Source organism: Macaca mulatta, chromosome 10, assembly GCF_049350105.2.
Source record: "Macaca mulatta isolate MMU2019108-1 chromosome 10, T2T-MMU8v2.0, whole genome shotgun sequence".
NCBI classification, from domain to species: Eukaryota; Metazoa; Chordata; class Mammalia; order Primates; family Cercopithecidae; genus Macaca; species Macaca mulatta.
Genome location: NC_133415.1, coordinates 108523795 through 108547138, shown reverse-complemented (window position 1 = coordinate 108547138; position 23344 = coordinate 108523795). Strand labels below are relative to the sequence as shown.

Genomic DNA, 23344 nt, shown 5'->3' with positions numbered 1-23344 from the left:
TCACTCCTAAGCCCACTTTAGTTTCCTTACAAGCTAGAAGAACAAGAAAAATAAGTGAAACCCAGCTCTCCATTGATGACTGTCTAACCATTGGTGGTTTGCAGGCTTGTATTCTATTCTGTCTGATGAGGACATCACATTCAGGCACGGGCTCTTGAGAATCGCATTGGCTATCACAAACTTCCCGTTGCATAACTTGTATCACAACAAAGCCTTTGACTTTGGTTCTTTCTTCTCCTCTCTGAGGAACCCAGTGTGAGGGATCCGGTGCGGCATAGCTCTTTGTAGTCAACCCATCTTTCTTTGAACTTTCCCACACACCCATGAAAAAGATACTTTATGAGCACTATCATTTTCTCATTTTTTTTTCTTATTTGTGTATATCTTTAACATCCCTTTACACACAAATTACTTAGCAAAAATTGGTTGGATGTTCTTGAGTGATTTTATTTATTCCATTCCTTGGCACTTAAGTATTTTGTTCACCTTTTAGGAGCAAAGCACTGGAACCAAATCACCCCAGGTCTCTGCTGGGAATCATACATTAATAAAATCCTCAACCAAATCTACACGTAATTGCTACCAATAAAAATACCTTAATGGTAATGAACATAATGCTATGAGATTGTTTAGTAGGATTGTTTGACTCAGTAAGAAAAAGTAGATGGAGAGGAGGATTTCTGGCAAAAGAAAGGGCCTACAAAGACACTGAAACATTGGAAGAATGAAAGGCCTTTGTAGATGAAACTCAAGAGAGAAAGAAGATGAGATCTATTGAGGCTGGGGTAGGAAGCAAAGGCTCAATTATTCAGAACCTTGCAGGATTTTAGTCTTTGATCCTAAGAGCAATAAAAAGTCACTGAAATATTTTAAGTAGAGGGTGACATGATTGTTTTTGCTTTTTGTAAATAAACTTTCTATAGAGAATTTCAAGTATATTTTAAAAATGGAAAAATGTTAAACCTCGGTCTACTGGCTAACACTGTTCAACTCATGGCCAATTACGTTTCACCTATGACCCAACCTACATTCCCCTGCATCTTGTCACATTTATTTGAAGTAAATCTCACATACCTTATCATTACATCACTAAGCATATCTTTAAAAGTCAAGAACTCTTGTTCCAGAAAGTAAGCAAGAATATCTTTTAAAAGCTCCAGTAATTTTTAATACATAATATCATCAAATATCCGGTGTTCAAATTTTCCCATTTGTAGTGTGTGCATATGTATACTTTCTTTGAATCAGGGTTCAAATAAGATTCATAAGTTGCAGTTATTGATATATCTCAGGTGTGTTTTAAACTGTACACTTTTCTACCATCTCTATTTTTATTCCTCGCAATTCATTTGTAAAGAACCATGTTGTTTAGGCTATGGCATATCCCACTGTCTGAGTTTTGATTGGTGCGTTTCCATGGTGGCTTTAACATATTTCTCTGCCTTTGGTATTTCCTGCAAATTAGATCTCGAGAGGCTTTATACATTGCAGATTTCCGTTTTTTTTCATGTCGATCTCATAGGTGGTGTTTTGATCATGAGGAGACACATAGTTGTCTGTTTTTTCCCTCTTTTAGTGATATTAGCAGCCATTGACAATCATTGCCTAACTTCCATTAATTTACTGGAGCTTTAAATAGTGTTGTTTGAGTTCTATTATTTCTTCTTCATTCATTCCAAGAAGTGGAAAGTTTTATAAAGAGAAGTTTCTTCATCAGCTGTTTAGTTACCCTGAGTTCGAATCCACATAGGAGAGGGAGGAGAAATATGCTGGTCTTTCCCTTTACTTAACATTTTAAAAATAACAAATAAGTTTTCTAAATTTCTCCAATGAGGGATTTTTTTTTTCATTTGACTTTATTTTTAGAATCAGTATAAATGTGGCCGGGCGCGGTGGCTCAAGCCTGTAATCCCAGCACTTTGGGAGGCCGAGACGGGCGGATCACGAGGTCAGGAGATCGAGACCATCCTGGCTAACACGATGAAACCCCGTCTCTACTAAAAAATACAAAAAAACTAGCCGGGCGAGGTGGCGGGCGCCTGTAGTCCCAGCTACTAGGGAGGCTGAGGCAGGAGAATGGCGTAAACCCGGGAGGCGGAGCTTGCAGTGAGCTGAGATCCGGCCACTGCACTCCAGCCTGGGCAGCAGAGCAAGACTCCGTCTCCAAAAAAAAAAAAAAAGAAAAAAAAAAAAAAGAATCAGTATAAATGTATGGATTTAAACTTATTTTGTTGTTTTAATGAATTGTACTAATTGTCTTCATAGGCCAATATAGCAAAGTCAGCACTAAGTCTTAGGACTATCAGAATTCCCACCAGCTGAGGCAAGGAAGTCAAGCCTAGGCTGTCTGGGCATTATATAACAGGAGATTGGATAGGGGTAATGAAGGGCATGTGAAACTCCTTGGCTTGCCCCTTGTTAATTTGTGTCTTGAAATGTCCATATCATCTCAAAGGTTCTAAGAATGGTCTGGCCCAGAGATGGGAGGGAGGCAGTCATAAATGTGGAAAATCAGATCAAGGTTGTTGTATTAATTTTCTGCGGTATATGCTTTACCACAAATTTAGTGACTTAAAACAACACTCATTTATTATATCAGTCTCCATAGATCAGGAGTCTGGGTACACAGCTGATTCTCGTGCTTGGAACCTCACCAGATTGAAATCAGGTGCTAGCCATGGCTGCACGCGCATCTGAGGCTTGGGGTCCTCTTCCAAGCTCACTGGTGGAAAAATTTAGCTCCTTGCTATTGTAAGACTGAATCCCACAGCTCACAGAGGCCACCCGCTGTTTCCTGTTATGTGGAATTGCCCAAAACAGGGCAGTTTTCGTCTCCATTCCTCTGAGTCTCTGACCAGTGCACCCTCTTTGAATGGGCTTCGCTGATTCGCGCAGGCTCACCCAGGATAGTCTCCCTTTTAATTGAAGTTAACCAATTACGATTTTTAATTATGTCTACAAATATATCCTTTGACCTTTTCATATAATGTAGTCTAATCAAGGGAGTATTACTTGGAGGAGGGCGGATTCCTGGATGCCTTTGGCGGACCTAGCTTTCCCACCTCCTGTTTGTAGTTCTCAGAATAACTCTAGAATGTACTGAGAATGTTGCACCCTGAGATAAGGAGGAAGGGGGCGGAACAACCCAGGCTATGTCTGCATTCTTCCTAGAACAGGGTGTTCTGCAGCACGTGGGCTCAGCGAGCCAGGTGCAGCCCATGGTATATAAATCCAGAGCAGTGCTGGGGTTTCTCAGCTGTGATGCGATGTGGGGCATGCGCAGATGAGACTCCATCTGTCCGAAGCTGCTTTCCTGGGCCTTGGAGGATAGTTTCGTCATGGCTCCTAGACTTCCATTTATCCTTGCTGCTAATCTGTGAGTGACAGGTCTGCTTTGCCAGACTTACGTGAGCGTTCTATTTCACTGGACTAGACCTAAGAACTTTTACATTATTCTACCATGTTCATAGGGGAAGGGATGAAACAAGGGCCTCACTGAGGGCCATGGTAGAATTTTTCTATCCCAAATGTTTTTAGTTTACCATGAACGCATCATATTGCTGAGTGCAAGGCATAGCCCATCTCTGGGCCTTGATTTCCCTGCTTATACACTGAATATACTAAACTAAATTATTCCTAAGGCCCTCTCAACACTAATATTCTATGAGTTTACTAATCTGCTTTTCTTACAGTGTTTCTGATAGTTGTTTTTTAGGTTTATATTTTAGAGCAGTTTTAAGTTTACTACAAAATTGAGTAAAAAGTACAAAAGGGGTCGGGTGTGGTGGCTCACTTCTGTATTCCCAGCATTTTGGGAGGCCGGGGAGGGTAGATAACCTGAGGTCAGGAGTTTGAGACTAGCCTGGCCGACATGGGAAAACCCCAACTCTACTAAAAATACAAAAAATTAGCCAGGCGTAGTGGCATGTGCCTGCAATCTCAGCTACATGGGAGGCTGAGGCAGGAGACTTGCTTGAACCTGGGAGGCAGAGATTGCAGTGAGCTGAGATCCGGCCATTGTACTCCAGCCTGGGCAACAGAGTAAGACTCTGTCTCAAAAAACAAAACAAAACAAAACAAAACAAAACCAAAAAACAGTACAAAAGGTTCCCATACACCCTCTGCCCCCATTTCCCCACAGATGCACAGCCTCCCCCACTGTCAGACTCCGCACCAGATGGGTACACAAGTCACAGTGTGTGAATCGACATTGACACCTCATTGTTACCCAAGGTCCATAGTTTACATTAGGTTTTTATTCATTTGACTTTGTTTTAGTTTTCTTTCCCAGCTTTATTGAGCTATAATTGACAAAGAAAGATTGTATCCATTTAAAGCTGTATTCACAATTTAATGAATATTGGCCCCAGTGCTTAACATTGACACTTTCCACAAAAAAGGAAAAAGAAGTCCCCAAATCAGTTACTGCAAAAAGACACAGTTTTAAATACTTAAATGAGCTCTACCACTTGGATGGGTGGTTTTTCACACAGACCGTAAGTCAGTCATTGAGTTTAAAAGGCTTGATGTACTTAAATCTAGCTTTACAGAAACCATAAATTTGCCTTTCCAAGATAAATACTTATTTTAACAGGGTATGTTCATGTGTTTTTCTTTTTCATTGCGCAGTTCATTCTAAAAATAAAAACGTGAAAAAATGTTTCATTGTTTTACAGAAATTCGAACATACTACAGTGAGTAATTTTTAATAAGAGGAACAGCATAATTAGTAGGAACCCCAGTTGATAAAATATCTGTTTAATTTAAGCAATTGGTAAGCTACTTTTAAAATCAGATTAAAGTTAAGTACAGTACTTGGAATTATTTTTATGTGCAATTTAGGCCTCTATATAACAATATATTTAAGTATTCACTATAGAATCCTGGGGAGAAAGTTCAAATCTAATAGCTACTTAACAGGGTGTCACTTCAACTCCTCATGTTTATCCCCTTAAACTTTTGTCTACTTGAAACACAAACTATGTGAAAGAGACCATGGCATAGTCCAGTAGGGCCAGGGATGATTTGAAGTAGGTTATGCAAATTGGTGTAAGACAATATGGTCACTTTTTTAAAAAAAGGTATTTGTTCATAGCCTTTAATATTTAGAGGTAGAAAACAGCTGTAAATATTTACCACAGGTTTTTTCCAGGGTGGCATATTAAAATGAATGCAATTTCAGTCTGAATGATGGAGACATCGGTGTATATAATATGTATTTAGACAAGCAGACACAAAAGCAGACCTACATTCTGTCCTGTAAACTCATCAAAATCCAGTCTCTCCTTCTAGACCAGAGTTTCTCATTTTTGGCACTAGTGACATCAATTGAATAATTCTTTGTTGTGGGCTGTCCTGTGTTTGCAGGAGGTTTAGCACCTCCCCTCACCTCTGCCTGCTAGATGCCAAACTCCCCCACCCCCACATTGTGACAAGCAAAAATGTCTGGACATTGCCACACGTCACCTGGGAAAAGTACCCCATGGAGAACCACCGTTGTAGCTGAAGTTCCCAGCCATCTCTCTATGACTTGGTGCTCATGTTTTCTATGTGCTTTATAGGTTACTCCTATAGCAACTAAACCACAAAGATACGTCTTGTCTTCTTGCTTTTCCTACAAATGTCTTTCGTAGACTGGGGGAAGAAGCAGTACGTAAAGAGTGCTGACTAATTGTTTTAGGTGCTCTTCCTGTGTACTTCTGTTTTGTCTTTCCTTGACATACCCTTCATTCACTTAATTTTTTAAATGCTTTGTTCTCCATAGTAGACCACAAGCCCCTCTAGGAGTAAGGCAGAGTTGGTCTTGCTCACTGCTATGTCCTCAGTATTAGTCCCCGACTACACTAACAACAACAGGAACAGCAATAGTTATCGGGTGTTTGCTGTGTGCTAGCCAAAACACTGAGTGCTTTGTGTATGTTAACACATTTAATGCTCACAACATTCTGTGTGTTAAGAATTATCAGACCCATTTTATAGATGAAGAACAGGTGCAGAAGGGTTAAGAGAATTGACCAAGGTCAGAAAGCTAGGAAATGGTACAGGATTAAATCTAGGGAGTCTGATTCTGGAGTCTGTGCTTTTAACTTCTAAGCTGTGCTGTAGATAGTGGGAGGTCAATGAATACTTGGAGAATGATTGTGCCAATTATGGAAGAAATGGCTGCAGACTAAGGAAGGCTGGGTGTGGAAATCAACAATTATGCTTTAAAGTAAAGGATCTACATGCATGACTTGGAAACCCAATGACTGTGAAGCAGATGGTGCTGAACGATGATCAGCCCAGGCAGGAGTGCGTGTCTGTGTGTTATAGGAGTGCACACACAGCAATTCAGGGTGCTTAAGCAGATGCCCATTCTGAGCTCTTGTATTGGGATTCAGGGAGCATATACGCTAAGCTAACCCAAAAGCTGTTGATTTCTCAAGGCTTCATATCTTGGCAGTTTCCATCTATGTAAAATAGAATTCCCAAAAGGGTCCCAGTCCTTATCTCACTCCCTAAGAAAAATACTGCTTAAAAAATAATCCTATTGTACCTAGAGTTGTTTGTTTTTAGTATTTTAGGAGTTCTTTTGCATATCAGTGCATAGCATTCATGTGTACAGTGTTCAAAACACCTGATGCTAAATCAGGATGAATTTTGAGAGCACTAAGAACCAATGGGTCCTCAGCATTCTGTTCCCCGAAAGTCTTCACTGACGGAACTTGCCATTTGGACAACATTGCTAGTGGATCACATCTGTCGTATGATCAAACATTAATGGACAGCCACTTTGCAAAAGAACCCAGGCAATGACATATTGGCTTCATTCACTACTTCTTGTTGACATTTCCTTTTTTAAATTTATTTTTAAAAAATATGCAAAGTGCACAACATTGTTCCTCCATTCGTGGGATAATTGGATTGCTACTTGCTTGAAGTTTAAGGAATTAACAGATTAAGTAGATTAATATAGTCAAGCCAATAAATTAATATGAACTAGCAGATATTCCAAATATGAAGCCCAAATGACCTATACTATATATTTTGATTGAATTCAGCAGTATCATGTTACTTCTGATACTTCTGATACTTCTCCACTGAATTTACCTTGAAATCAGTGGAGAATAGGGAAGACAGTTCTGGGGATAACAGAAAGCCACTAGGGGAATGTCTGAAACCACTCTGAACCCTCTTGTTTTATCTTCAGCATACCTAGAAATTTCATTCTATTCCACAAATATGTCATGCATTTATAATATCTAAGGTGTTTTCACTCCCCCCTCTATGAAATATTAAGTTATATTTATATAGTTTGGAAAACCTCCATATCTACTGTTCACAGCCCTGGTACATACATCCCAGTGTTTGAGAAGCACAGATCACAAAAATGTGTGGGGAGACCAACGAAAAGACTAAGAAAGCACAGCCTTACCTTTTAAGGTGCTTAAATCTGGTATTGACACTTGTAGCTAATAGATGAATACTTAGTCCTTGAGATCTAAGATTTTATTTGTATTATCTCTTTTATTTAATCTTTACAATAATTCTGTGAGGTTTTTATGATGATGATGATGATTGTTCTTTGGATAAAACTGCCTTAAACTTAAGAGTGCTTGGGCAACTTCAAATCATAAAGCCTGAAATTTGTAGAACTGGGGTTTGGACCCAGAAATTCTGATTTCAGAGACTACCCCTATGCAGCTCCTCACCTCTAAGTCCAATGAAAATGAGAAAATTCATTTACATACGGGGAAAAACAGCATAAGAACTTCTATTGACTTTCTAAATCTCATTTTAAATGTGGAAGAATAATGTCCTCATTGTGAAATACACAAATTTGAAGTATACAGTTTGATGAGTTAGGCAAATGTGCATACCTATGAAATTCATATCATATCAAGATGTAAATCATTGACATCACCACAGATCATTTTCCTGTCTGATAGGATTCTGCCCAGACAACCCCTGCATCCCCAATGAGGCAACTGCTGTTCTGATTTCTATCACAATAGATTAGTTTTGCCTGTTCAAAGTCTTCTTATACGTACATCCATGCAGTAGGTACTCGATTGTATCTGACTTCTTTCACTCAGCATAATGTTTCTGAGATTCGTCGATGATGTTTTGTGTGTCCGTGGTTCATTCCTTTTTATTGCAGAGTCCATATTCTCCTCCATTTTCATTTCTTAACAAATAAGGAAGTATCTGTCTGTGGGACACTAAAATGGGACTTGATAGAAAGGAGTCCACAAGTCTTCAATGTTTGCCATGCTATGGGTGTCTTTTGCTGGCTTGATCTGGCCTATGCCTGCACACATTCCTGTTGGACTCTGCTCTCCCAGCCCAATCATTTGGCCACAGCAGTAGACTGGATGAAAGACTGATTGATACACAGTATAAAGATTTTTGATAGTCTGGACCCAAGGGAAGCTAACTACCTCTGAGGTTCCTTGACACTAACTTGTGTCCTACAAGATAGTTCTATATTTTATGGTGAACGGCTGAATCTGTTAAACCTTCGCTTTTGGAAAATGTATATGCAAGGCAAATGAAATGTCATCAAAAAGCAAGCCGGTGGCATTGCACTGAGGTCCAGTGAGCTGGACTGTGACCGTGTCCTGCTCTTGACTGCCTTACCCTGCCCTTGTCCCCCGCAAGACTACAGAATAATGGTGAGCAGGAGGATCAAGAGGATACCAAAGGCAACTGGGGCAGTATGAAAAGGGGTGGGTAGTAACAGAGGTGGGAAGTTGCTTGAGTGCTGAGGGCACAATACTTAAGCTACCTTAATTAAGCTAAAGATCATGCAGTGAAGTAGAGGGCAATGAGATTGTGCAGATAAATTGGGTTCAAATTAGAGAATTCTTGAAAGCCTGAGTGAGGTGTTTATACGTAATTTCATAGGCACTGGTGAGCCATTTTGAACATAGAACTGTGAGCCGAATAGCCCTTAAGGACAAACAATTTGGCAGAAAACTCTGCCAAGAGGTGGGAAAAAAGCAAGTGCTGAGATATGGCGGCACACAGAATTGAGAAGGAAGGTGTGATTTCACTTCTTGTTGGAAGAATTTTTTTGACTCGTTTTCCTGTTGCGGAGTGTGTGTGTGTGTGTGTGTGTGTAATGGACCTAAAACTTGCTGCTTTGAAAGTTTTAAGCATAATTAACCTCACTGTGTTCAGACCTTTAAGTTTATTATATTCTAGACCTTAAGCCAAGGCACAAGTTAACCCAATTAGGCTAGTAATAGCTTTGGATTAAATTATATTAACTATTAAAAGAACATAAGTTATACATAGTCAGCATGTTTAATTCTCATTGTAGAAAAAACCCTTACATGCTAACTTGATATTAAAACCTGAGAGAAAGCAAATCTGCATAATGTGATCAAATCACTTTTACTTTGAGACTGAGATATTTTTCAGATAGTGAAATTGTTATAGAAACAAACTGCAAAAGTAATTTCAAATCAGCAGATGAGAATCAGGAGAAAAAAGTTTCTCAGTATGGAGCTAACAGGTGTTGTTAGTATTAAACTGTAAATAAAATAAGAAACTAATTAATGTTTACTTTTGTCTCTCTAAGAGTTAGGAGAATGATATTGGAGAAACTCAAGCTGCTAAATAAATCCTTCCTATTTAGGATAGTATGTTAAAAGAAGAGTGAGTGAAAAGAAAAAAAAACCTAGATATTTTCCACAGGTACTTATTTTTTCTGTTCTGCATGTAACTTTTTTTTTCTACATCAACTACTTTATTGATTTTATTTGAATAGTCTTTGTGATACAAGTGGTTTTTGGTTTCATGGATGAATTATATAGTGTTGAATTCTAAGTTTTAGTGCACCATTACCTGAGTGGGATACATTGTATCCAATGTGTAATTTTTAATCCTTCACTTCCCCTCCATCTTCCCCATTCTGAGTCTCCAAAGTCCATTATACCACTCTGCATACTTTTGCGTTTCCGTAGCTTAGCTCCCATTTATGTGAAAATGTACATTGCTTGATTTTCCGTTTCTGAGTTACTTCACTTACAATCATGGCCTCCTGTTCCATCCAAGTTGCTCCAAAAGACATTTTTACTTTGTTTTGAATCTGTTGAATGGTGGGAACATGAAATAAAATGTTAGATATTAAACATTATTATCATCAGTATTGTATATGTTTGAATGCCATCATCATCATTATCAGGATTGTACATGTTGGAGTGTTTTTTTCATGTTTTGTGATGTATGGGTTATAATGAAATATGATTCATGGTCCAAATATCAATATATATGGAAAATCACTAATAATGTAGGATATAGTATAAATATTAAATATCTTCTACAGATAGCAAACTCATCTCAAGAAAAAATGAATTAGATTTCCTTAGCAGAAATGCATAAAAATGATGAGCAAACACTTTTAGGAAAACAGTATCATCTCTAGTGCCACCCAAATCCATCTCTGATGTATGACAGTTACTCAAGATTTTGAGGAAGTTTGATTAGTACCTCACAGCAGACTCTTTTGTTGTTGCTGTTGTTAAGAGACAGTGCACAGTATTGCTTTAATGCTAGGCTGACTTTAGCATGAGTCCCGGCTGCAAGACATTCAGCAAGTTGGTTAATCTTTCTGAACTTTGGCTTCCTCATCTGTAAACTAGAAATAATAGTGGTATCCTAAAGGTCCTATTTCCTGAGATTTTTGTAATATGTAAATGAAACAGTGAAAAATTAAGCAGAGTGTCTAGTACATAGTAAACACTCAATAAATATTTATCATCTTCACGAGATTTTGTTAGGTATTAAACTTTGTAGGTGTTAAAGAAGGTTTAGAAAGATATTTCATCTGTATAGGGTAATGTCCGGTTAGACAGGGCCTCATATATTTGGGCAGTATTTTGAACTTCAGATCGGGGTATAGTTATTTTTGAAGTTTTAGAAATAATTTTTTTCAGGAGAGATCAACTAATTAGGAATTGGAACAAAGAATTTGTACTCAAAAAAGACAGGAGTATATAGAAAATTGATTTATTCTTCTTTAATGATAAATAGAAGCTCCAGGTGAAATCCTTCCAAGCTTTTATTGGTTGAGCTTACTCATCTGCACAATCAGTAGTGATGGTGCCTTTCTTTTATGTATGTCTCAGGTAATACGTGGTTAGTCCTAAGTACCTATTATAAAGTGAGACCTCAATAAGAAGTAGCATATATCATTAGCTATTGTTGATGTGTACATTCTTTTATATGTAAAAGCTAATGAGGATTTATTAAAATTTATGAAGAAGACTGCTTATTTTATTTGTAGTCTGGGGAAAGAGTATATATTTCTCCATTTATTGAGATAGTTGGTGATACCTATGAGGCTTTTGCACACACAAAAATATCAGCTATATATTATATGCTACCTATTTGTATACTATATCTATTGTTCTACAACTTGATATTTTCAAAAAATGTATAGGGCTATACATTATGCTACTCAACTCACTCTTTTAAAGAGTTGTGTGTTATTTTATAGAATGGACATGCCTTGATTTTTTCAATATATTATGACAATTTCAGGCAAAGCTCTTACCTAAAATTTTATCTTTTTTTAAGTTCAGGGTTACAACTGTAGGTTTGTTACTTGAGTAAACTTGGGTCATGGGGGTTTGTTGTACATATTATTTTATCACCCAGGTATTAAGCCTAGTATCCATTATTTTTTTCTCATCTTCTCCCTCCTGCCTTCAGCCTCCCAAGGGGCCCAGTATGTGTTGTTCCCCTCTATGTGTCCATGTGAAATGGGGGAAGACATCCTGATTAAATAAATGGCTAATATGCAGAAGATTGAAACTGGATCCCTTCCTTACACCATATACAAAATTTAACTCAAGATGGATTAAAGATTTAAATGTAAAACCCAAAACTATAAAAACCCTGGAAGACAACCTAGGCAACACCATTCAGGACATAGGCCTGGGCAAAGATTTTGTACAAAGATGTCAAAAGCAACTGCAAAAAAACCAAAAAATTGACAAATGGGATCTAATTAAAGGGCTTCTGCACAGCAAAAGAAACTATAAATGGTGTAAACAACCTACAGAATTGGATAAAATTTTTGCAAACTATGCATTCAAAATTTTCTAATACAGCAAAATTAGGAGAGTTTTATCATGGTCACATATATACCTACCACCTAGATTCTAACATTAAGATTTTGCTATCCTTGCTTCTTTATCTATGTAACCTTCACACACTTCCCCCTAATCCCTGGAAACTGTGAATGTTAAGATGTCAAAGACTTTACAGATATGATTGATTAGAAATCCTGAGATGGGGATGTTTTCTTGAATTATCTGGGTGGGTCCTAAATGCTACGACAAATGACCTTGTAAGAGGGGGCAAAGAGGTTTGATACACAGAGAAGAGAGAAAGCACTGTAATGATCTCAGGAGAAAGAGGAAGGATGGAGATAAGAAGGCAGAGAGAGAGAAAGAGGAAGAGAAAAAGAAAAAGAGGGAGAAAAATAGGGATAGAGAAAATTTGAACATGCTACTTTACAGGTCTTAAAGATGGAGGAAAGGGCCTGAGCCTAGGTATACAGTCTTGAAGCTAAAAAAGCAAAAAATGCAGCTCAGGATGCTGGAAGAAGCAGGGAAATGGGCTGTTCTCCCTTAGAGCTTCTCAAGGAGGCATTGTTCTAGGACACCTGGTTTCAGCCCATTGAAATTGATTTTAGACTTCCATCTGAACTTCTTCCACAACTTTTAGAGAACAAATTTATATCATTTTAAGCCACCAAGTTTGTGGTAATTTCTTACAACAGCCACAGAAAACCAACAAACCTGTATAACCCGAATCCTTATCAAGACAACTTTTTATTAGTCTAGAAAGTTCCTGCATGCCCCTTCCCAACGTTAACCCCACCCAGAGGTAACTACTCTTCCAATTTTTTGAAAAATCATAGATTAATTTTGCCTCTTCTAGAAATTATATAAATGGAATCACAGACTTTATACTGTTGTGTGAGGCTTCTATTAATCAGAATGGTGTTTTTTTGAGATGCAGTCACATTATATGAGTTAATATGTTCCTTGTTATTGCTGAATATTTTGTTGTATGAATATACTATTTGTTGGTGAATATCTGAGCTTCTATAAAGCCACTATGAACAAACATTCTTGTTCTAACCTTTGTGTGGACATATGTTTTAGTTTCTCTAGAGGAAATACTTAGCAGTAAAATTTCCTAGTTTGCTGGGAAATAGGGTATTTGCATGTTCAGAAATTTTCTTAAAAAGGTTGTATGACTGTACATTCCAACAAACGATGTATGAGAGCTCTAGTTGCATCACAATCTTGCCAATATTTGGTGTTGTCAGTCTTTTTTATTTGAGCCATTCTAGTGGGTATGTATTAGTAGCTCACTGTAGTTTTAATTTGCATTTGCCTGACGACCAATGATGTGAAGCATCTTTAGCCTCCATATTGGCCATCTGTGTATCTCCTTTTGTGAAATGACAATTCAAGTCTTTTGTCCATTTAAAAAATTGGGTTGTTGGGATTTCAATGATGAGTTGCACCTATTCTTTATATGTTAAAACCTATATATGTAATACATCAAAAGTCTTGGCCAGACAGACATATGTTTTGTAAATATTTTTTCCCAGTCTGTGGTTTGCCTAGTAATTTTCTTAATGGTGTCTTACGAGCAGATTTAATTTGATAGAGTCTAATTTATCAAGTTTTAATTTTATGGTTATTGTTTCGTGTGGGTTGTCTAAACTTTGCCTACCCCCAACTCGTAAAGATATTTCCTTTAAAGTCTACAGTTTTAGTTTCAAGGTTTAGGGCTATGCTTATACTCCAGTGATATTTTTGTGTATAATGAGAAGTATGGGTTGAGGAATATCTGTTTCCTATCTGGATGCTCATTTATTCCATCATCATTTGTTGAAAAGACTTTCTCTTCATTGTTGGATTATTTTGGCACTTAGGTTAAAAAAAAAAAGTATGTAAACATCATATATGTAGGGGTCTATTTCTGGACTCTGTAGGCTATGCTATTGGTCTATTTGTGGACTGTTACCAGTTCCACACTGTTTTAATTATGGTAGCAGTATAGTAAGTCTCAAAATCAGGCAAGGTAAGTTATCTAATTCTCTTTATTTCAAACATGTATTTGGGTATTCTCAATCCTCTTCATTTATTTGTTTACTTCATAAATGATCGAAACATTAAAAATCAGATTTTCAGTTTCTAAAAAAAAAAAAAAAAACCTGCATGGATTTCTGGTAGGACTGCATTAAATCTCTAGGTCAATTTAAGAAAAACTGACACCTTAACAACATTGAATCTTCAAACTGTAACAGGGGTACATAATTCTATTTCTTTAGGTTGTGTTGTATTCCTCTCAGCAGTGCTTTGTTATGCAGACAGAGCTCTAGGCTGCCTTTCTGTTATGGAGTCTTATACATTGTCTGTAGGGTGGAAGTTTTGTGCATCTTTAATAAAAGCAGGATACCAGATGCAGGTTGTTGTAGATGTGCTCATGAGACTGGTGGAGTTTTACTCTATTCCTATTTAGCTGAGAGTATTTAACCATAAGTAGGTGTTAAATTTTATCAAATGCTTTTTCTGCAACTGTGGGTTTTCTTCTCTGGAGTTTTAGATGCCCCATGCAATGCTGACATTGACCTGACCCTTCCGCCATGATTGCAAGTTTCCTGAGACCTCCCTGGCCATTTGGAACCGTGACTCAATTAAACCTCTTGTCTTTACAAATTACCTAGTCTCAGGCAGTTCTTTATAGCAGCATGAAAACCGACAAATATACTAGTACTTTCAGGTTTTCTTTCTCGCCTCTTATGTTGCAAAAATAACAACTAACTTTGTGATGTTCCAAGTTTTGACTTGAAATCTGCTGGCTTTTGTTTACTCCCTAGTTGATATGGTTTGTCTCTGTCCCCACCCAAATCTCATCCTAAATTATAATCCTCATAATCCCCACATATCGAGCAAGAGACCTGGTGGAGGTGACTGAATCATGGGGGCAGAGTCCCCCATGCTGTTCACTTGATAGTGAGTTCTCACAAGATCTGATGGTTTTATGTGTCCGACAGTTTCTCCTTCACACACTTCTCTCTCCTGCTGCCTTGTGAAGAAGTTGCCTGCTTCCCCTTCCGCCATGATTGTAAGTTTCCTGAGGCCTCCCCAGTCATGTGGAACTGTGACTCAATTAAATCTCTTTTCTTTATAAATTACCAGTATCAGGCAGTTCTTTGTAGCAGTGTGAAAACAGACTAATACACTAGTACTTTCAGGCTTCCCCTACCCCGGCTCTTATGTTGTTATCTGAGAGAAGGTGAGATGCAGCAGGCAATTTCTCAGCTATACTAAAAAAGCTCAGATACACGTTATCTGTTGGTATTTGGGTTGTGTTTAATTTTTTTTTTTTTTTTACAATTACAAATAATGTTCAAATGATATAATATTTAGTGTACCTTCTGGCATTTTTCTATATAGGAAATATATCAATTTATATAAGATAATTTCATGACATCAAAACTTGGGACCAAATATTTATCAACAGTGTAGTAGTCTTTTTGTTTGTTTTGTTTTAGGAGCAAATGAGATACTCTTTTAAAACTAGCTTAAATTAAAATACACACACATACACACACACACACACACATATATGTGTATATATATACACACACACACCCCTGCATCCATTGCATCCATATACCTACATCGACGTCACATTGTTAAAATCTTGTGGCTTTTACTTCCTGTATGGTGATCCTGGTAATACAAATTCTTTATTAAGATAATTTTGCTGCTTTTTCTACATTTACTTTTTCAGATGGACTTAGAATCAACTTCTTAAATTATAAAAAAAAAAACCACCATGAAGATTTTTTGAGAGTTCTATTCAATGTGATATTGGTGAGATTATTAATTTTAGAAGAATGGATAGATTTATAATACTGAATTTATCTTAGTCTTTCTTTAGTAAAGCTTTATGGTTTTTTTCTTATAGTCTTAAACTTTTTTTAAAAAAAAATAAGTTTATTCTTAGGTAATTTGTAGTTTTTAATTGCTATGCAGATGGAATCTTCTCCATAATAAAATTTAACTAGTTAAAATGATTGTATAGGAAAGAAACTGACTTTTAATGTTATTAATCCTAGTCAGACAACATAAAACAACAAAAATACCAAACCACAGAATGAAATTAAGTAGCATCTAAGTATGTTATAGTGAATGTTATTTAATCCATATAAAATAAAAAATTTGTTCAACATAATTATTTCTCCTTCCATGTGTTATCAATAAAAGAAGCAAGGTTTAGCGAGATTATCAAATGCCCACAGTCACACTGTGTGTAGACCATGTTTTTTTTTTTTTTTTTGAGACGGAGTCTCGCGCTGTGTCACCCAGGCTGGAGTGCAGTGGCGCGATCTCGGCTCACTGCAAGCTCCGCCTCCCGGGTTCACGCCATTCTCCTGCCTCAGCCTCCGAGTAGCTGGGACTACAGGCGCCCGCCACCGCGCCCGGCTAGTTTTTTGTATTTTTAGTAGAGACGGGGTTTCACCGTGTTAGCCAGGATGGTCTCGATCTCCTGACCTCGTGATCCACCCGCCTCGGCCTCCCAAAGTGCTGGGATTACAGGCTTGAGCCACCGCGCCTGGCGACCATGTTTTAATTACTAGTTTATTTTTCTCTTATTTAGGACACAAAGATAATTTCTAAGAAACTCTTCCATATCCAACAATTAGCGTCTGTTAACAGATGTTTTGACAAACTGGTAGTTTATTCCTAATAGATGGTTAATACCTTCAATTTTATAGGATTTCAGTTTTTCACTTCCGAGGAGAAGTCATTACTATTGTCTTGGGGTATAGGCAGGAGCCAGCACCTTCCCTGAACCCGGATCTCTTCATCACAGGCAAAGTTTGGACCACTAGGCACTAATTTTGCTACAATTTTGAAATTCTTTTACTTAAAAAATATCTCTTCTCCTAAACCCATAATCCCTGCAGGAAGTGTTGGTTTTATTCAAAGTAAAAAAAACGTTTCTGTGCAGAAATGCATCAACAACTTGTCGAAGTTTATGGAGGAGAAAATGTTAAGTCAGTGAAGTGTATGTAATACTGTGTAGAATTTTAAAGAAAGCAAATCACAGTACCCAGAAAACATTTCATCTGTAGAAAGGATGGATTTTCAGAGGTGCCTTGTATAAGCGGAAATACTGTATTTCAGATAGAGTCACTGGACTTATTTGAACCATCTGATATTTTCTTGAATTTAGCTGAGGATTAAAAGAGGCTTTTATGCTGTAGAGTATTTCCTATGTGTGTTTCTAGGACTACCTGAGTCAGAATCTTCCAGAGTGACTGTTTAAAGTGACGACTGCTAGGCCCCATCCCAGATCCTGGATTTAGGACTGCTGGGAAATGATTTCCATGTTAAAGTTTAAAACACAATACTTTAGAATTGTCAGCTCATCATATACCAGCAAGCAATGGTGGCATTCAGCTGCCACTTCTCTTTATGATATTTAATTAATACCTTTGTTTTTTTTTCTGAAAAACATCCCACCTCTTAGCCAACTTTATACAAAATTGTAAAGCATAGGCTAAGGTACACAATTCCAGGACTAGAACAGTTCTACGACTTGATAAACAGACTGCACGGCTTTAACCTGCCTTATAACAATAGTGAAAAAACTCATACCTTCCTTTTGCTAGGATAAGTGCAAATACCATTTCAGTGGAGGATTCTGCAGTCTCTCTGAATTGCCTGGAGCAAAAGGACTTTGCTCACATGGCCTCAATGACAATTCTGAGATGAATAATTATGGACAACAAATACCTTTTCTGGTCTTAAAGAAAGACTTTGATCATTTGGGAGAAAGGGTTTGAGAATGAGCGATGTAGTAATAACTGCCTAAAGGTGAGAAAGCATGCTTATCAACACACTCACTTTAACAAACTACCACAATGGCCAGCCATTCCCATCACTCATGCAGTTTTCCAGAAGGGGCTCTAATTGGCTTTGATTCAGTTATTTAATGGGTGCTAATTTAAATCTCATTGTTATTCAGAGTTGTTCATTTCTCTCCCTATTCATGGCCACCTTCCTATTCAAGCTACCAGGATCTCTCACCTGACTAGCTGGTCACTAATGCCCAACTAGTCTCCTTGATTTTCAGTCTTCCACCTGGTCTGAAACCATTTTCCAAACTGCAGCCGAAGCAAATCTTTGCAAAAGGTAGCCTTCGGAAACCCTCATGACTTTCTATTGCTTTTGAGAGGAAGACCAAAATCGTTAATTTGACCTATAAATCATTGCTTCGTCTGGCAACTGCCAGTGGTCCGGCTTTAGTTTTCAGTATGCACACATGGTTGCCCACCATGGCCCCTTCTTTTCCTCCTCTACCTAGTCAACTTGTAGTCATCCCTAAGGTTCTTGACTAAAAACCACTTTCTCAGGGAAGCCTGAAGCAGAGGTCAAACTCTTATTGTGTGCTATCAAAGTGACAAGTTGTTTATTTGCAGAGTCTTAAATCAGCTTGTATTTAAATATTTATCCATGTGATAATTTCTGGCTAGGCAAGGTGGCTTCTGCTTGTAATCCTGGCACTTTGGGAGGCCAAGGCGGTGGATCACCTGAGGTCATGAGTTTGAGGCCAGCCTGCCCAACAAGGTGAAATCCCATCTCTGCTCAAAATATAAAAATTAGCATGGCATGGTGGTGTGTACCTGTAATCCCAGCTACTCGGGAGGCCAAGGCAGGAGAATCACTTGAACCCAGGAAATGGAGGCTGCAGTGAGTTGAGATCTTGCTATTGCACTCTAGCCTGGGCAACAAGAGTGAAATACTGTCTCAAAAATAAATAAATACATAAATATTTATCCATGTGATAATTTTTATTGATAGCTGTCTTTTGTACTATATTATAAATCAGCATCATTAAAAAGAATACTATATCCTAGCACCTAGCTAATTTCCTCAATGCATGTTGGTTAAGTAAATAAATGAATCTGCTACCCATATAAAAATATCTTATTTTTCTCCCAAAGATCTCATTCTTGGGGGTGGGGGGGAAACCCAGTCAGTTGAATTTTAATTTATCCACAATCTTTAGATTAATTTTCATCAAAGAAAATTTTTTTTTATCATATCTTCTTGCAAAGATAAAAAGTGAATGCAGAAAATGTCACCTCCACAGTGTTGACCTCATCCCTTGTTTTCTTCCTTTAGTGACTGCAAAAGTAATGGCGTTTCTAATTTTGAGAGTTTGGTATATATCTTTTGTGATTTACAAATTCAGAGAACTTAGTTGACTCCTAATGCTTTCATGCTCACACTTGTTCTTTTCTTTTGAGCCAAAGCTCTCCGGTTCCATTACCTAATGGGAGTATACATTGCAAGCTAATATTGAATAAATATTTTACAGAGCTGCTTGCAATCACCAGCACGTTTCTGATGTGCAGTTAAGTTCCACACGTGGCCAGAATACAAATCCCGAAAAGGGCTTTCTGGTAACGCAGATCTCTGACCGTCAGGGACAATCCAAGATGTTTCCTCCTCTGCCTGCCTCTGGACATACAGAACACAGAGGCAAAGAGAAGCTGTCGTATGGCCCTTGGCATATCTGTTAGCCAAGGCTACAAACAGCCTGGCCTGGGGGGTTCTGGAGGAATAAAGCACACTCAAAAATTGAGAGCAACTCTTACAAGGAGATATTTCTGCTCTATCGATGGAACACAAGATTAACATGAGAGAGAGTGCTGAAAGCACAGGTCTCATACAGACTGAAGATCTGGGTACAGATCCTGAATTTGCAAATTAATTAAACTCACTGAAATGCATTATTTTCATCTTGCAAATGGAAATGGGATTTTATTGCTTAAGTTTTTTTTTTTCCCTTTTCCTTTTTTTGTTTTTTCTTCTTTCCTTTCTTATCTAAGAATAATTGCACTGGGTAGAGTTAGGCAGGTAAAGAAGACCATTCAAGACTATTGCAATAGAGGTCAAGACTATTGCGGTAGGAAAGAGATTGAACTCAGTTCCACTGAAACAAAAGGTGGACAAGTTGTCAAGTGCTGGAGTGTGACGGAGAGGGGCTGGTCAATGTGATTAGGTCACTTGAATTTGCTAATGGGCACTTTTCTAGAATAGGCCCCTTGTCTCCCCCTCACCTACAACCCTGCAAAGACTGGGAGATAGGGGCCCTATCATGTTTGATAATCACATTTCAAAGGGATGGCTCCCAAGTCCTTGAGAAGGTTTTCAAAAGTAAATGCTCTAAGATAAAGGAGGTGTGGGGGCTATAGTCAGGAAGAAACCTCTCTAAAGTTGGGTCCAGCTGAGTGGAACATTGAAAGAAAATCCTAGTCTCCCTCCCTCCATACCTCCCCATTTTTTAAAATCTTAATTGTGTTTCTTGTATTAGAATTAGACTTTGTGAAAAAGCAATTTTTGAAAATGTAAAATTTTCATGCAGATATAGAAAGAAATACATGTTTAAAAAATTTATTGAGCTCATTAATTAAATGAGAAAGCCAGAAAGATTTTATAACTGGCTCAAATGAAAATGGAAACAACAAACTTATAGATCAGAAATATTGGAATGAGGGTGCAAACAGAGGCAACACTAGCTTTTTCCATATCAAGGGAGGGACATTCATATCGTTTGGATGGTTGTGTTATAGGAAAGGGGTCCTGATCCAGACCCCAAAAGAGGGTCCTAAGAGAGGGTTATTGGATCTCTCTCAAGACAGAATTCAGGGCGATTCGTAAAGTGAAAGCAAGTTTATTAGCATAATCAAGAAATACAAGAATGTCTACTCCATAGACATAAAAGTGGGACTCCATGCTTACTTTTATGGTTATTTCTTGATGATATGCTAAACAAAGGGTGGATTATTCATGCCTTTCCCTTTTAGACCATATAGGGTAACTTACTGATGTTACCATGGCATTTGAAACTGTCACGGCGCTGGTCGGAGTGTAGCAGTGAGGACAACCAGAGGTCACTCTTGTTGCCATCTTGGTTTTGGTGGGTTTTGGCCGGCTTCTTTACTGCAGTCTGTTTTATCAGCAAGGTCTTCATGACCTGTATCTTGTGCCGACCTCCTATCTCATCCTGTAACTTAGAATCCCTTAACCATCTGGGACTGCAGCGCAATAGGTCTCAGCTTTATTTTACCCAGCTCCTATTCAAGATGGTGTTGCTCTGGTTCACATGCCTCTGACAGTTCTCCTCTCCAAACCCACGTTGAAATGTGTCCCTATATATTAGAGGTGGGGCCTAGTGGGAAGGGTTTAGGTCATAGGGGCAAATTTCACAAGAATGGCTTGGTGCCTTCCTCATGGTAATGAATGAGTTCTCACTGTTAGTTACATGAGAGCTGGTTGTAAAAAGGGTGTCACGCCCCTCCCATTCTCTTTTGCTCCCTCTCTCACCATGTAACAGGTTCCTGTTTACCTTCTGCCATGATTGTAAGGTTCCTGAGGCTCCACCAGAATCAGGTGCCAGCACTATGCTTTTTGTACAGTCTGCAGAACCATGAGCCAAATTGAAAGACAGGACTAGTTGGATTTCCTAGGCAGACTAAGAATCCCTAAGACTAGCTGGGAAGGTGACTGCATCCACCTTTAAACAAGGGGCTTGCAACTTAGCTCATACCCAACCAATCAGATAGTAAAGAGAGCTCACTAAAATGCTAATTAGGCAAAAACAGGAGGTAAAGAAATAGCCAATCATCTATTGCCTGAGAGCACAGTGGGCGGGACAATGATCGGGATATAAACCCAGGCACTGGAGCCAACAACGGCTACCCTCTTTGGGTCCCCTCCCTTTGTATGGAAGCTCTGTCTTCACTCTATTAAATCTTGCAACTGCAGTCTCCTTTGGTCCGTGTTTGTTATGGCTTGAGCTGAGCTTTCGCTCGCCATCCACCACTACTGTTTGCTGCTGTGGCAAACCCACCGCTGACTTCTATCCCTCCAGATCCGGCAGGGTGTCTGCTGTGCTCCTGATCCAGGGAGGTGCCCATTGCTGCTCCCAATCGGGCCAAAGGCTTGCCATTGTTCCTGCACAGCTAAGTGCCCAGGTTCATCCTAATCGAGCTGAACACTAGTTGCTGGGTTCCACAGTTCTCTTCCATGACCCGCGGCTTCTAATAGAGCTATAACACCGCATGGCCCAAGATTCCGTTCCTTGGAATCCATGAGGCCAAGAGCCCCAGGTCAGAGAACACAAGGCTTGCCACCATCTTGAAAGTGACCCACTGCCATTTTGGAAGCGGTCCGCCACCATTTTGGGTGCTCTGGGAGCAAGGAACCTCCCAGTAACAAAATGATTATCTTTTCTTTATAAATTACCCAGTTTCAAATATTCCTTTATGCCAATGCAAAATAGACTAATACAGAGATCAATTGGGTTTGTACTGGACAGGATTTGCACGTCCATACATGAGAATTATTTTGGACTGCTAGAAGTTATCTCCAATTTACAGAGTTGTAAATAGCTCCCCTAGAATCAGAGTTAGGTAGCCCAGACTGGTTTGTTGCAGGCAGAGCATAATTTTCCACTGAAGCACAAATTTTTCTTTATAGGACTTCACTACAATCAAATACTATTTCTCTTAATTCCTTCTTAACCTTTCTTTCATACATGTATATTGATTACCCTTCATAGGTCAGATACACTGGAAGGTAAGGGAAATAAAAATATTTTAGCCCAAAATATGTTTCTTTGACATATTTTGAAATGGCTGTTACAGAGGCAGCAGAAAAGGGAGAGAAATTTGCATTTGTAGAGAATCTCCATTAATGCAGCCAGGCCTTCTCTTTCTAGGCCTTTCCAGGAATTAGGAGAGATAAACTGAGAGTCTGACACCTAAAAAAAGTCTGAAAAGAAGCATTTACTGTCTATTCTTTCTGAGGGCTACTACCTATGAGGCTTTATCTACATAACAAGGCTACCTTTGCTGGCCAAGGAGGGTCTCTCCCTCCCGTAACCTGGCTTGCCACTAAAACCTGATTTACCAAAATAATCTGTTTTTGGCCATGTGCTGAGCCTGCATTTTTTCTGTAACTTCACGATGGTGTATACTTTTCTGTTCCTTGTTTCAGGGGTTGAGTCTTCATTCTGAAGTTTCTGTGTACAGATGTTAAATACATTTGTTTGCTTTTATTAATCAGTCTGCCTCATGTCAGTGATGTTTCAGCAGCTCTTGAAGGAGGTAAAGGCCTTGGTTCCCACGGAGGGTATAGACTTATAGCAGACAGGTCTTCTGCCCATGGGGTGCTCGGTTCTGATCAGCTGTCCTCACTAATAACTCCGTTCCATGGAGGCCTGTGATGCTTGCTATAGGGAC

The 23344-nt window shown here is 38.5% G+C and overlaps 1 long non-coding RNA gene across 1 annotated transcript in view; it reads left to right on the top strand.

Moving 5' to 3' along the window:
- The first annotated feature begins 3236 nt into the window (after positions 1 to 3236).
- The window catches only part of LOC144331561 (uncharacterized), a 144444-nt gene continuing 124336 nt past the window's right edge, over positions 3237 to 23344 (top strand). Inside the window, exon 1 of the long non-coding RNA XR_013398847.1 lies at positions 3237 to 3376. This is a non-coding gene — a long non-coding RNA (uncharacterized LOC144331561). The remainder of the gene's footprint in view (positions 3377 to 23344) is intronic.